This window comes from Amborella trichopoda, chromosome 7 (assembly GCF_054954075.1).
Source record: "Amborella trichopoda isolate Santa Cruz 75 chromosome 7, AtrichopodaSantaCruz75HAP2 v2.0, whole genome shotgun sequence".
Classification (NCBI taxonomy): domain Eukaryota; kingdom Viridiplantae; phylum Streptophyta; class Magnoliopsida; order Amborellales; family Amborellaceae; genus Amborella; species Amborella trichopoda.
The window spans coordinates 15786868-15802066 of NC_142342.1; the positions used below are offsets into that span (position 1 = coordinate 15786868).

The 15199-nt window shown below is 34.5% G+C and overlaps 1 long non-coding RNA gene across 2 annotated transcripts; it reads right to left on the reverse strand.

Moving 5' to 3' along the window:
• Positions 1-2026: 2026 nt before the first annotated feature.
• LOC110006540 (uncharacterized) lies at positions 2027-14900 on the reverse strand. Of its 2 annotated transcripts, XR_016059098.1 has the most exons (4): positions 14859-14900; positions 14620-14704; positions 6845-6953; positions 2027-3504 (listed from the first exon to the last, which is right to left on the reverse strand). It is a non-coding gene; the product is annotated as an uncharacterized LOC110006540 (long non-coding RNA). The 2 variants fall into 2 exon arrangements; XR_002279579.2 differs by lacking the exon at positions 2027-3504 and having other exon boundaries at positions 6703-6953.
• Positions 14901-15199: the final 299 nt, after the last annotated feature.

The window sequence follows — 15199 nt, forward strand, 5'->3', positions numbered from 1 at the left end:
AATTTCTGTCAATTCTGTCATTCGCATGCCACAGGTAGCTAGAAAGGAAAGCTCCATTCAAGATAGCAACATATGCACACACGCACACACACAGCTAGAAAAAACGAGATCCATGCAAGACAGACACACATCTACACACATATAGAGAGATAGAGAAAGAGATGAGACTGACAGAGAGAGAGAGGATCAGATCAGACAAAAATTACAGAGTAACTAGTAGACATGGGAGCTTTATAATCAGTAAGAATAAGCAGGCTAAAACCCAATACGAAACACACATGACACCTTCTAAGGGCATGAATTTCACACCTACTTCATCATCCAATACTCTCAATAAACACCGAAAATCCCTTGGTTCTCAGAGAGAAGCAAGCTTGCAAGTCTTATAGACCCCAAACTGACACCCCATTAGTGAATAATGGAGTAGATGAGCAAATGGCCCTTCCCATAGAGCATTCATCTCAGGATGATAAGAAGATGCAGATAAGTAACAAGAAACTTTGACCATACTTAAACAGGGCCTAGACTGCAGCCAAATTAAGATTGGAGCACAAAGAGATTGAGATGGAAGTGGTTAGTCTTCCCCTCATTAAAATATAGGCCTTCAAAATGGTAACAAATCCATTGCAATTCTCTATACCACTCACTTGAAAGAAAGACCTATGTGATCATTTATTGGGAAATACATTTTTTTTCTTTTTTCACCCCTTTCTTTTGGCAAAAGATCACTTGTGGTCTTTATTATAATAAGATAACTTTCAAAATAAAATCAACATAACAAAATAACCAAGATCTTAACAACTTGATGCCATTGAAACAATATGCACTATGCTTGAGAGTAAAAGATAAGATTGTAAAAAACAAAAGGAAGAGTGCAGGAGATTACCTCAATCGGGCTTATTACACCCCACACCGAGTCACCACCATCCGATGGCACGGGATCAACGGTCTAGCTTTAATCTCGAACCGGGAAAGCAAATTTCGGCTAAGCCACACCAATGAAACATGAACCCCTTTGATCACAAACTCAAACCCTAGATGAATTCTCTTAGCAACTTAGTTTGAGAGAGATGGATTCTCTTTTTGTTAAACCCTAAAACTCTTGACCATAAATCCATATTTGAGAGATAGGAGAGAGAAGAACTTCATAATCTAAACCCTTAGGTTCTTTTACAATGTGGGAGAGAGAGAGATCAAACATGAGAGAGAAAAACTTTCTTCAGAGAGATAAATAGAAAGATAAGGTGTAGAGATTTTTTGGTCAAAGCAATCATTTTTTATAGGCTTTGAATAAGATTAGGGTTTATTAGCGTTTTATTTGGCTTGCCTCTTTTTGTGAGATTGAACATAGACCGTCGATCAAGGGTGACTTGTGGGGTGAGAGATCTGAGCCATCCATTCCATAGATGGGCCATCAACATCATGAACCATTATCTCCCTTTTCTAAACCATTTTCCCATCAATAGAAATTAAATAAATTAACTCTAATCAAAATATTATGCATACCATAAAATAGCACAAGTCTACTCAATATTTCCACAAAATCTTTCAACGATATATTAAGTCAATATTTAGTCAATATCTTCCAACCATATGGCCACATGCCATATCACCAAAAAATATGAAAGAGAATAAGGGTGGGGCGTGCCACCCAAGGGAGGCACTCATGGGCCCCACCTTCTAAAAATATGGCGGGTTATGTGCACAATTGGCCCCCATAATATTTTTATATATATATAATTAGTCAATATTTAGTCAATATCTTCCAACCATATGGCCACATGCCATATCACCAAAAAATATGAAAGAGAATAAGGGTGGGGCGTGCCACCCAAGGGAGGCACTCATGGGCCCCACCTTCTAAAAATATGGCGGGTTATGTGCACAATTGGCCCCCATAATATTTTTATATATGTATAATTAATAAAAAGATTTTAGAATATAATTTGAATATTTAAACAATTGTAAAATCAATATCTTTAATTTTATTAATCCAAAAATTATAAATAAAATATCCAGGGGTTCATAAAAATTCAAATAATAATCTAAAAATAATTTCCATCATAAAACGAACACAATGAAATTAATTTGATGGGAAAATGATCCATATGATTTAGGAATCAACAATCATGGGGCACTCCACCTTCAACTGTGAACTACAAACCACACTTGCTTTATCAGATCGACCCAATGTTTCCCATGACCCACAGTCCAATAAGGGGCTTATTAGCGGGTCACCAAAGTCCGGCCGATGAGCCAAGGGATCGCAATCCCAGTCTCTGGATTTCAGGTCCTCCCCTAGAGACGAGTCAAGGTCACCTAGACCTGATGCGACCATAGCTCCTATGGTGCATAGGGGTATCTCTCGCACATACATACGCTTCACCTTAAAAGGTGGATTTATGGCTTTCCTGAATGATCTATCGATATGCATGCCGTGTGATGGTATATGGATGAGGTTTTGGCCCCTGTCTCTGTAGGCCACCATCACACACAAGGGTCACACAGTCCCTCGGCTCACTCATCCGAGCATATTCTCTGACCTCATCAAGGGCTAACCTATTAGAACCCTTCTCGATTTGTTCTTTATGCCTAACTAACGTGGGTTTTTCTCAACCGATTGGCCTAGATCGTCAAGCACAGTCTGGTAATTACAAACATCGTTTGCTTAGTATGGCCCACGAGGGACCACACTCCCACTGAGTTCATGTTCCACTATATCATTTCATTTTACAAGCACTCATAAGGTCCTTAAAGGCCACATGAACCCAACATCTCCCACTTGGCCTTTGAAGGCCTTACATTCTCACTTTCCCTCTTTCGCATCTCTCTCTCTCAATTACAATCTCTCTCAAGCATCTTTTTTTATTCTCTTAATACATTAATCATGGTTTTTGTCATCAATCCTTTTACAAAAGGATTTATAGAGGCAATACATTTCTCTCTTTGTTGCTCGGATCTCATCCCAAATATGGTTGTAGATCATCTTTCACATCACATCGCGAATCATGGACCTGTTGTTGTAAAAGATGATTACGTACCCTCATCGCATGGGGTTGTATGTTCATGGGCTCAAAAGAGTTCTTCAAATAAGCTGCTCATTTTTATAGCCATACAACTAGCACCAAACATTTGGGTTCCATGGGAGAACAACATTATAGTCTGTTGTTCCATTTAGCATGTCAAATACAAGCAGGTGCTCCCACTGGAATATTTAGTTTATCTGGATCTAGATCTTTTTCAATCTCTCCTCATTCTTCAGGTGATAAAAATATGGTTTTATATGCTTGGAGTTCTTATGGAATCGTGGCTCATTTGACACACATATCGTCACCTTGTTGTCGCATAAAATTCTTACTGCCTCAATACGCACGAGGTGAAAGTCAAGTCAATTAAGAAGTTTCTTAATCCATATGGTCTCCCCGATTACCAAACAGCATGCTACGTACTCTGACTTCATGGTGGACAATTTCGTCACATCCTATTTCTTTGATTTCCAAGAAACTGCATCCCCTCCAAGCATGAACACATATCCAAATGTAGACTTTGCATCATCTAGATTTCTGAGATAGCTTGCACCTATATATATCTGAATATCCAAGCAGCTAAAAAATGTGGGACTGTAGCAGCTCCCACTCAATCATTGCACATACAACATATACATTCTCAACATTCTTATGCATATATCATGAGGTAGCGTATCAAGTCTCATGCAATATGTAATTCAATACCCGCTGGTTTCACGATATGCAAAAACCTTCATGAACCACAAAGGTTAAAGCACACTAGACATCTTGGTAGTAAATTCATATAAACCAAGTTATCTAATCAATACAATATGTGTCAGGGAAGCCCAGCATGAAGGCATTTCTACAACATTCCTTATGGTTCAAAGTCTTAGGTAATCGAGGATTCTAAATAACTAGAAACATGGGTCAAGGCATATAGGCATTTAAGAAATATGCAAGATAGATTTTTCCCACTTTTATAAATACCTTCAAGCACAATGTTTTTCTTTTTAATAAAAAAAATTGACTTGGTATATATATATATATATATATATATGCATCCACAAGCAATAGTTATATAATAGTATGACAGTTTAAAATGATTTTCATAAAAACTTAATGGACCTTACAAGACTGTGGTTTTCTCAAAACCATATTCATAGACTTAGGTTTTTCTCAAATCATTAATTATAAAATACATGCTTAGCCTTCATAAATCATTTTTTCGCATTCACCTTTAATTTCCCACCAAGTCAAGTTCATGGTTATAAAAACAAATCATACATACCATCTTATAGTTTTATCCAAAATAAAGCACAACTAAATAATATCTATTAAAGCCTTGACAAAATGCTTCCTTTTTGATAATTATGGAGAATTTATCAAGAGATCATCATCACATGCAACACATCATATTATAGACATTATTGAGAAGATGGTCACCAAGACCAAGTTCCATCGGAACTGTCCCTTTGTGCTTACATATTTGAATGAGACACACCCATCTCTCATATTTCATCCTTAGGGCTCAAAGCCCTTGATCAAATCACATCTCCCTGTGTATTACTACCTTCAATAGTTCATACTCAAGCACAAGGAGGCACAAAAATACAAGGTATTCAAAACCGGCACTTTCAAATTTGTTAGCACTTATCACTTAATTTCTATACACTCCATACATATTCATAAAACAATTAGCCAAAAGATAATCAAAGCACATTAAACAAAGTTATTGAATTATCTTTCTCTATATGACCTTTCCCTATAATGTGGGATAGATTTCATACCTCAAAACCATGTAGTGTGGTACTTAGGCTTTCTTGATTCATCGTTTTTACTTGTTTGACAAGCTTTTGTGATTTTGGAAGTGCACGCAACTTATGGAGAATATATTGGTCATTGGTTTCACATGGGCACTTAGATTCTCTTGTCTTACAGAGTGAAAAAAATATCTTCTTCATCCCATTATTTTAAATATCACAATTTCGACTGTCCCACTGATCTTTAGCGTTTCTATGCTACCACCAAGTCTCTCTATATATCCCTTCATTTCGAAGAAACCAATATGTTTTTATAGGTATTGTGTTTCTTCTTCTTTCTGTTATTCCCAAATCGAATACTCTTCACATAGAGTGTCATATCTTGTCAACTCTGTATTACATCTCTCTAAAGTTTTATTATAATAAACGATACTCATAGCACACTATAAACCTTATTTAACTGAGCCCTAAAAAAAGGTTTTCATAATTAGGAATCCAAAGATGTGTCTTAACATGCCACATCCTTTTAATTTACTGCAGAATAGAACTTGAGCATCCCATGATAAAAATATGATATCTCTCAACTCATAAAGAGTTAATCTTTGAATCTTTTTTAGTATTGAAATAGACTAAAAAAAAATATAAAATAGTGCTCAGTTCCATCCCTAAATCATACCATTTAGTGAATATTCATTTTAGTGACATTTAAGTCACAATGCAATTTTTTTAGTTGAAAATCTGGTTGAGCACCTCTTAATAAAAAATTTGTTTCCCTCAATCCTCATAATTTCTTCATGAAATCTTTTGTATTGAAAACTAGTCTCAAAACCAAATCATATTATTGTAGTTTGAATACCAAATAATAAATTTTTTCAGAGAAATAAATAAGTGACATTTACATCACAGAATAAATCATACTGCATAATTCCAGGATGAACACTTTGCAGTAAAATTATTTTTTCTCTCTACCATCATGGAGCTTCTCTTTCAAGCAAATTTTGTTTGAAATGAGACACATAATAGTAACACCTCTATTTTCACAAGCCTTATATCACTCTGTTTAATAGGCTTGATAAATATAATTATTCATGTCTTCAATGAAAGACATACCAAATTACAGAAAATTCAGAATAACCTCTCTTCAATCCAAAATTTTTATTCCTCTCTTCTTATAGATATTTCTCTTTTAAATAAATTTTGTTAGAAAATAGACTCATAATGGAAGTCTAAAAATTTAGTGTGGATCATAAAATAATCTGTTAAGAATAGAAATTAAATCTTAACTTCCAAGTCATGAAAATAATTTTCACCTTTCAATAAATTGATCATATCTTTCAAACCACAAGGAATTTCTTGATGAAACTCTTTTTTTGTTAGTAGACTCAATTTTATAAGTTACAATTCAATTTTTTCAGTTATAAATAAAATCATAATATTGGTGAGAAAAATCACGGAACTCAATTGATAGTTCCTAAATTTTGCATAGTCAGAACTGGGACCCTTCATTGTTGAGTCCATAAATCTCAATTCCTATAGGATCTCCTACTGAAATTTTGCAGGTAAATCCTACACTTAAATACACAAAATATCACTGAAGTATGTAATAAAAAAATACCTCATTATATTCTTCATATCTCTACTCCAAAATAGCCTAGAATACTCATTATGCAAAGTGCTTTTTCAGTGTTTGACTATTTAAATAATTCTTAACTATGTGTGTATTTCTTTACCACAAGGTCATAAGCTTTCTTTTATCTCATTCTCAAGCTTGATCTAAACTTAATAAAGAGAAAAGATAACTAATGACAACAAGTATCAATAGCTCTGATACCAATGAAAGAAAGACTTATGTGATCATTTACTGGGAAATACTTTTTTTTTTTTTTTTCACCCTTTTCTTTTTGCGAAAGATCGTTTACATGTGGTCTTATTATAATAAGATAAATTTCAAAATAAAATCAACATAACAATAAAACTAAGATCTTAACAACTTGATGTCATTGAAACAACTATGCACTATGCTTGAGAATAAAAGATAAGATTGCAAGAAACAAAAGGAAGAGTGACGAAGATTACCTCAACCGAGCTTATTACACCCCACACCAAGTCACCATCATCCGATGGCGTGAGATCAACGGTCTAGCTTCAATCTCGAACCGGGAATGCAAATTTCGGCCAAGCCACACTAATGGAACATGAATAACTTTGATCACAAACTCAAACCCTAAGTGAATTCTCTTAGCAACCTAGTTTGAGAGAGATGGATTCTTTTTTTGCTAAACACTAAAACCCTTAGCCATAAATCTATATTTGAGAGATATGAGAGAGAAAAACTTCATAACTTAAACCCTTAGGTTCTTTCACAATGTGCGAGAGAGAGATCAAACATGAGAGTGAGAAACTTTCTTAAGAGACAGAAATAAAAAGATAACGTGTAGAGATTTTTTGGTAGACAATCATTTTTTATAGGCTTTAATTAAGATTAGGGTTTCTTAGGGTTTTCTTTGGCTTGCCTCTTCTTGTAGGATTGAACATAGACTGTCGATCAAGGGTGACTTGTGGGGTGAGAGATCTTGAGTCATCCATTCTATAAATGGGTCATCAACATTATAGAAGGTGCATGAACCATTATCCCCCTTTCCTAAACCATTTTCTAATCAATAAAAATTAAATAAATTAAATCAAATCAAAATATTGTGCAGACTTTAAAATAGCATAAGCCTACTCAATCTTTCCACAAAATCTTTTAAAAATATAGCAAGTCAATAGTTAGTCAATATCTTCCAACCATATGGTCACATGCCATATCACCAAAAAATAGGAAAGAGAATAAGGGTGGGGTGTGCCACCCAAGGGAGGCACTCATGGGGCCCCACCTTCTAAAAATATGGCGGTCCCATGTGCACAATAGGCCCCCATGATATATATATATATATATAAATTAATAAAAAGAAGTATAGAATATTATTTGAATATTTAAACAATTGTAAAATCAATATCTTGAATTTTATAAATCCAAAAATTATAAATAAAATATCCATGGGTTCATAAAAATTCAAATAATAATCTTAAAATAATTTTCATTATAAAATAAACACAATTAAATTAATTTGATTGGAAAAGGATCCATATGGTTTAGGAATCAATAATCATGGGACATTCCACCTTCAACTGTGGACTACAGACCACACTTGCTTTATCAGACCTACTCAGTGTTTCTCATGACCCACAGGTCAAGCAGGGGCTCATTAGCAGGTCACTAAAGTCCGGTTGATAAGCCAAGGGATCGCAATCCCAGTCTGTGGATTTCAAGTCCTCCCCTAAAGATGAGTCAATGTCACTTAGACCTGATGCGACCATAGCTCTTATGGTGCATAGGGGTATCTCTCACACATGCATACGCTTAACCCTAAAAGGTGGATTTCTAGCTTTCCCAAACGATCTATCGATATGCATGCCGTGTGATGGTACATGGATGAGGTTTTGGCCCCTATTTCTGTAGGCCATCATCACACAAAAGGGTCACACAATCCCTCGGCTCACTCATCCTGGTATGTTTTCCGACCTCATCAAGGGCTAACCCATTAGAACCCTTTTCGGTTTTTTATTTACGCCTAGGTAACATGGGTTTTTTCCAACCGATTGGCCTAGATCTTCAAGCACAATTCGGTATCTGCAAATATCGTTTGCTTAGTATGGTCCACGAGAGACCACACTCCTACTGAGTTCATGTTCCCTTATATCATTTCATTTTACAAGCACTCATAAGGCCTTTAAAGGCCACATGAACCCAACATCACTACCATGGCGAAGTTGCAAACCAACAGAGTGTTTGTGCAGATTGTGGAATAGAGGATAACAGTTGCAACCAAGAATTGAGAGAAATCAGTTTGAGGGAAGATAAGTCTGGAAAGCCTAGAGAGAGGATGGAGATGGAGGGGAGAGAGAGAAAAGGGTGGTGTTAACTGCAAGGATGAAGGGAGGTGTTGAGAAGTGGGTGATGAAGAGTCGGATCTAGCAAGAGAAGACAGAGTGCTCCGTTTAGAGAGAGAGGAGACAGGTTTGAAGGAGATAGGCCTTCGCAAGGAAGGAAAAGAGGAGGGAGACATAGGAGGGTTTGGGAGAGCTTGAGGAAACTGGTTTTGACTGAAACACCTTTTGATGGAAAGGTGAAACAGAAAAGTCTCTCCCACAAGTTCTGACTTATGAATACAATGGTACATCTGAGGTTTGTTTTGATAAAATTCCCTTGATTCTATATCGCAGAAAATATTATTTCAAGGGGAAGGATGCTAATGGTTCACATAACTATAGAAAGTCTGTGGTCATCATCCTCAAATCCATGGACAGTGACTAATAGTGGTGGGGCAAACCAGAATCTGACAATATATGGATCATAGAACCTGCTCTATAAGTATATGCGTTACATGCATGCCCTTAAATACACCCAAGTAGTACCAAAATTTCCCAAAGTACTTGGGTAGTAGACAATGTGTCACTGATCTCCTTGGATACATATCTAAGGCATCGACCTTATACTATAGAAGTAACATGGACTTCAAAACCTGGATTCTGCTAACCATAATCTCACTGCTTCTTGCAAGACACTAGAAAATGTATCATAAGATAGATTCCAACCAAACCAGTGGATCACCGAAAGCCAACTCATGTATCATCCATGCAACATCACATTAACCTATATTTCAGTAAGACTTGAAAAAAAATAAAATGAATCTGTATACCATACCAAAGTTAGTCCCTTCAGATATTAAATGGAAACTGGTAAAATTTGGTTGTTAAAGATATGCACTATCCCTAAGAAACAATTCCCCAAGAGGTGAAAAAGAAAACAAATCAAACCTGGGTTTGCTGCTCTGTTTATTTAGGAAAACAAATCAAACCTGGTTTTGCTGCTCTGTCGATCAAACCAAATTACCAAAACAAAACCTATCTTCTAAGTCTCGATGATAATATTTTTTGAGGATAGTAAATATCACTAGAAAATTCACCACGCAAAAACAAACCCCAATTCAAATGAAGCTAGTCAAACTACAACCTTTCCAAACCGAGACAAAGTATTTTCCAGCTCTTTGAGTATCAATTGTGAAGCATCTAAAACAATCCACATACTACACTGTGCTTTATACTTCTTTGTTAGTGGGACAAGATTCTATTGAATTTTCATTCTAAGAATGTATTTATAAAACAATGGCATCACCTTTGACAAAATAACACCTAGCAGTTGGGTTATAACCGCATTCATTTAATAAGAAAAGAAAATAGAAATCTATATGCTTGCAAACAATCAGAGATCGCACTATACTAAACATCTTTGCAAACTGAAGCAGGTACTACATGTTTTGAAATATTAAGCATGCTCAAAGGGTTTTTTCTTGATGAATAGCAAGCCCCAAGGGTTGGCTATGCAAGATTTCACACATCCATAGAATGATCTGATTTTAAAGAAGCACAAAGGATTTTCCTTTCTTTTCAGCTATTTTTCGTTTCTATTTTTTATTTTTTTTCGCTATGCTGTTTTGAATGTCTCATCTTCTTCCTTGTGCTGAGGACATTACTGTCTCTAAAAGTAATGTAGCTCGGATTGGGAACCTTCAATGTGAACCAGGAAGTTGATTGGACATAAAGATATGATCTCAGGAAGGCAGGTTATAACAAACAAAAATATATCTTACCCAAAGTAACTATGCAATAATACTTCACAATCAAAAGAAATTATGCAATACTGAATATGTCAGGGCTAGAAAAATCCTCAAGGACATTAACAGAAATCAACAAGAAGTTGTTTTCCTTACACTTCATATATCTGGAACTCCATAATTTTCTTCACTGACTTCACTGTTCCTAAAGATATTACTGACTTTCTTGCATTTCTTAGTCCCTATACATTTGTCTAACCAAAAGCAAGGATTGGTATCTAAAACATGCGCTGAAACAAAGCACTGAACTCTGTTATTATAGCTACGGCTGCATAATTTATTTCTTAAAAATAAATTGCTCTAGAGCTGGATGGAGATTCTCTCCCATGATTGTCGATGTTTGATTTGTGATAATCAAATCATCATCAGAGCTTTTTTTCCAACTATTTGATATCGGCAACGTGAATTTTGATCCGTCATTATGCGCGTTCAAGATTCATGAAAAGCTTTTATAAAGTTTTACGTTAGCTGCCTACCTAACACAACCCAGAACATACTAGCACCACGTACCTTAGAATGTCATATCCTAAGCCTCATTATTCATGGGCTGACAACTCTCCTCCCGTTTGACAAATCATACTTGTACGCTTCATCATTGTCTTGATACAAGAAGTCCCTATGTAATTCTCTTTTCTTTTGGGTAGGTTATTTTGGGAGTCGGACATGAGAAGTAATATTGAAAAAAGTGTATATCACATTTCCTGGGAACTTCACCTTCCATATACTTTTACCAAAAGGTTGATTCCACCTCCTTAAGGTTACCATTTAACACTAATAGTTTTCCCCCACCGCATCATCTACTACATTAAGATTCCACCACTCTTCCACCAAAACCCAAAATTCTGGATTGTCTAGATGCATGTTTACAAATTAACTGGGCCTAATCCACATTCAAGAAGTCAATGAAGATGAGGTAATGCTCCACGGCAGGATCAGGAAGAGCCCACCTGTTCACAAATGGGAATTTGAACAGTAATCTACAGACACAAGGGCATGGCAACTAACAAACTCTAAGGGCTTGCTGGGTACATGGATTTTAAGGCATGGATCCTTAATATCTTGGATATTGCCAAATCCACCCGTTGGATTGCTTAATGACTAGGATACTTAAAATCAAAAAAATCAAAATTATGGAAATAAAACCTACTTTTCCATGATTTCATTTCCAGTCAAAAACATGTTTTTTTGCATTTCCAAGGCCTATGGATTTCACACCCTCCCTCGACCCGAACATAAGGAGCATTTGGTAGGTAAGAAAATTTTAGAGAGAGAATATACTTAAATTTTGTAAAGAGAAACCATCTCAAAATTTTTAGAGAAAAAAACTACCTCAAATTAACTTTTAGAGAGAGAAAGTATATTAAAATTTTAGAGAGAGAAAGTATGTTAAAATTTTAGAGAGAGAAATTACCATTAATTTAGAGATATGAACTATCTTAAAATTTTAGAGAAAGAAACTATCTCAAATTTTAACTTTTATAGAGACAATGTCTGTTAAAATTTTAGAGAGAGAAAGTATGTTAAAATTTTAGAGAGAGAGTACCAAATTTTTTTAGAGAGAAAATTTTAGAAAGAGAAACTATCTCAAATTTTAACTTTTTGAGAGAAAGTATGTTAAAATTTTAGAGAGAAAAAGTATGTTAAAATTTTAGAGAGAAAAAGTATGTTAAAATTTTAGATAGAGAAATTTTAGAGAGATAAACTATCTCAAAATTTTAGAGAGAGAAACCATCTCAAATTTAAGTTTTAGAGAGAAACGATCATATTTTATAAAGAGAAAGTAATTGCAAATTAAACTCTCAATTTTTTAGAGAGAGAAACTATTTCAAAACTTTTAGAGTGAGAAACAAATCTCATATTTTAATTTTAGAGAGAGAAACTATAATCGATCTTATGTTTTAGAGAGAAAATATTCTTAAAATTGTAGAGAGAGAAACTATTTTTAAAGTTTTAGAGAGAATTTATTATAAATTCAAGAAAATTTAGAGAGAGAAATATATGCTTTTTAGAGAGAAACTATCTCGAATTTGGAATTTTAGAGAGAGAAAATATATTAAAATTTTAAAGATAAAAACTATATCAAATTTTCGAGAGAGAAACTACCTAAAAAATTTAGAGATAGAAACTATCTCAAAATTTTTGGAGATAGAAAGTATCCCAAAATTTATTTTTTAGAGAGAAAGTATATTAAAATTTTGGAGAGATAAACTTTATCAAATTTTAGATAGAGAAAGTAAATGAAATTTTTAAAGAGAGAAACTATTTCAAAATTTAAGTTTTAGAGAGAGAAAGTATCTCAAATTTTAAACTTTAGAAAGAGAAAGTATATCAAATTTTAGAGAGACTATATCAACTTTTAAAGGGAAAAACTATTTCAAAATTTTAGATAGAGAAACTATCTCAAACTTGAAGTTTTAGAGAGAGAAAGCATCTTAAAATTTAAGAGATATATCAAATTTTAGAGATAAAAGGTACATAAAAAATTTTAGAAAAAAAAACCATCACAAAATTTTTAAAGAGAAATTATCTCAAATTTTAGCTTTTTAGAAAGAGAACGAATCTTGAAATTTGAGAGAGCAACTATACCATATTTTAGATAGTGAAACTACTTAAAAATGTTTAGAGAGAGAAACTATATTAAAATTATTGATGAGGGAAACTATCTCAAGTTTTAAGTTTGAGAGAGAGAGAGTATCTTAAAATTTTAGAAGGAGAAATTTTGTATAGTTTATCCAAACAAGAGATTTGAGGAATCCATGACAAAAATCTTAGATATTGAAAATCTATATATTTTTTTGGATTTCAAATATCTAAAATCCTTAATTTTCTCCCTTCCAAACAGGCCCTAAGAGAAAAAAATTATAATTGTAGTCCATTATCTCTCCCCCTTTAATTATAATTGTAGTCCATTATCTCTCCCGCTTTCTTTTTGTAGGAGAAATACTATTAAAAACCCCCCAATCCACCATGTGTTACATCCTTTCCCAACTTTTCCTATCTACTTGAGAATAAGACTGTTTCCTTCTCAATTTTTCTCGTCTACTTCAAATGAGAGAATATATCAATCCAAAAATGAGAATTGCATCCCACATCGGCATTGGCGATTCTTCTCTCTCTAACCTCCTGTCGATGCTGGTGTTTCTCCATGCCTTATTTTCCCCCTCCCTTATCACCCTACTGCTACTACTACTAACTTCTTTTCTAACAGAGGGATCCTCAAAAACAAGAGGAGGACGGTGTTTAAGAACGATCAAATACCATTATCCTCCAAAGACAAGAAATTTATTTAGGTCCTCTTTTTCATGTAATCTCAGGTCTCAAACTGATGACAGAGAAGCCCCTGTTCTCTCTCACACGCCACAATTCTCTTACAGAGAAGAGAACGAGAAAGAATCGTGTCACTAGAGAGAGAGAGAGAGAGACTCACCGTCAAATAGCGAGAACAATAGCTTGTGATAGTCAAATACACCAATCAATAGCTAGTCCAGGCTATAATACCATGCTCGAAATAAATGTATTGAGGATGATCAGCATTCAAATACAGAGATAGCTCCATGTACTGGCTACTGCAGTTGTATTATAAACAATTCACAAGATAAAAATAGCACAAAGGCTATGTTTAGAGACAGGCATTAGCTCTTCGTAAAACAATTGTTACATGCAAAGATTGCTTTCTCAGCAACGAGTTTTTGGTGAACAGTGCACAATATATTGTCATTATGTTGCAAAGTTAGACATTAAATATTTGCACATAACTTAGGTTTCCTCTAACAAGGGATAGTGTTGGACACTATGTGCTTGACCACAGCCTACAGCCGTTCTACGCATGAACTGCATGATTTATATTCATATTGTAGCATTCTCCAGGAGTGTGTCAATGTGAGTGAGACAAACTATCAATAAGATGGACAATGGATGAATGGAAACCTTTAAATATCTTTTCCCAAACATTCAAGATTTCCCCAACCACCACTTTTAGTGGTCACAGAAAAGAGTAATATAAGCAAGTTTAGAAGTCACATAAAAGAGTAATATAAGCAAGTCCTAGCAATCTTAAGAAGGCACAAAAAAAAAAACATACAAATAGAAAACATAACTATGCTCAGTTCCAATTCCTTTAGAACCAAAAATTACCCATTTGATAGTTCGATTCCAAAGTAACCTTCCCTAATGCCTTCCCCAATGCCTATCCCACTCTGTGATGTTCACCCACTCCATACTGTGATGGTTGCCGGAAGTCCCAAAATGTAGTATTGATCAACAACAGAAATAACCAAAAGAGAAAAAAAAAGAAATTAAAGATCCTCATTTCCATTTCCTAAATACCTATAAGACTTATTAAATAAAAATATGGTTAATGGATGAATGGAAACCTTTAAGTATCGTTTCCCTAACATTCAACTCTAACATTTGTGCTATTTCCACAACCACCACTTTTAAAAGTCACAGAAAAGAATAATTATAAGCAAGTGCACTTTTAGAAGGCACAGAAAAGAATAATTATAAGCAAGTGCACTTTCAGAAGTCACAGAAAAGAATAATTATAAGCAAGTGCACTTTTAGAAGTCACAGAAAAGAATAATTATAAGCAAGTTCTAGCAATCTTAAGAAGGCACCAAAAACAAAAAAATAGAAAACATAACAATTCTTAGTTCCAATTCCTTTGGAACCAAAAATTACTTACTTGACGACGAATTCAAAGTATTCTTCCCCA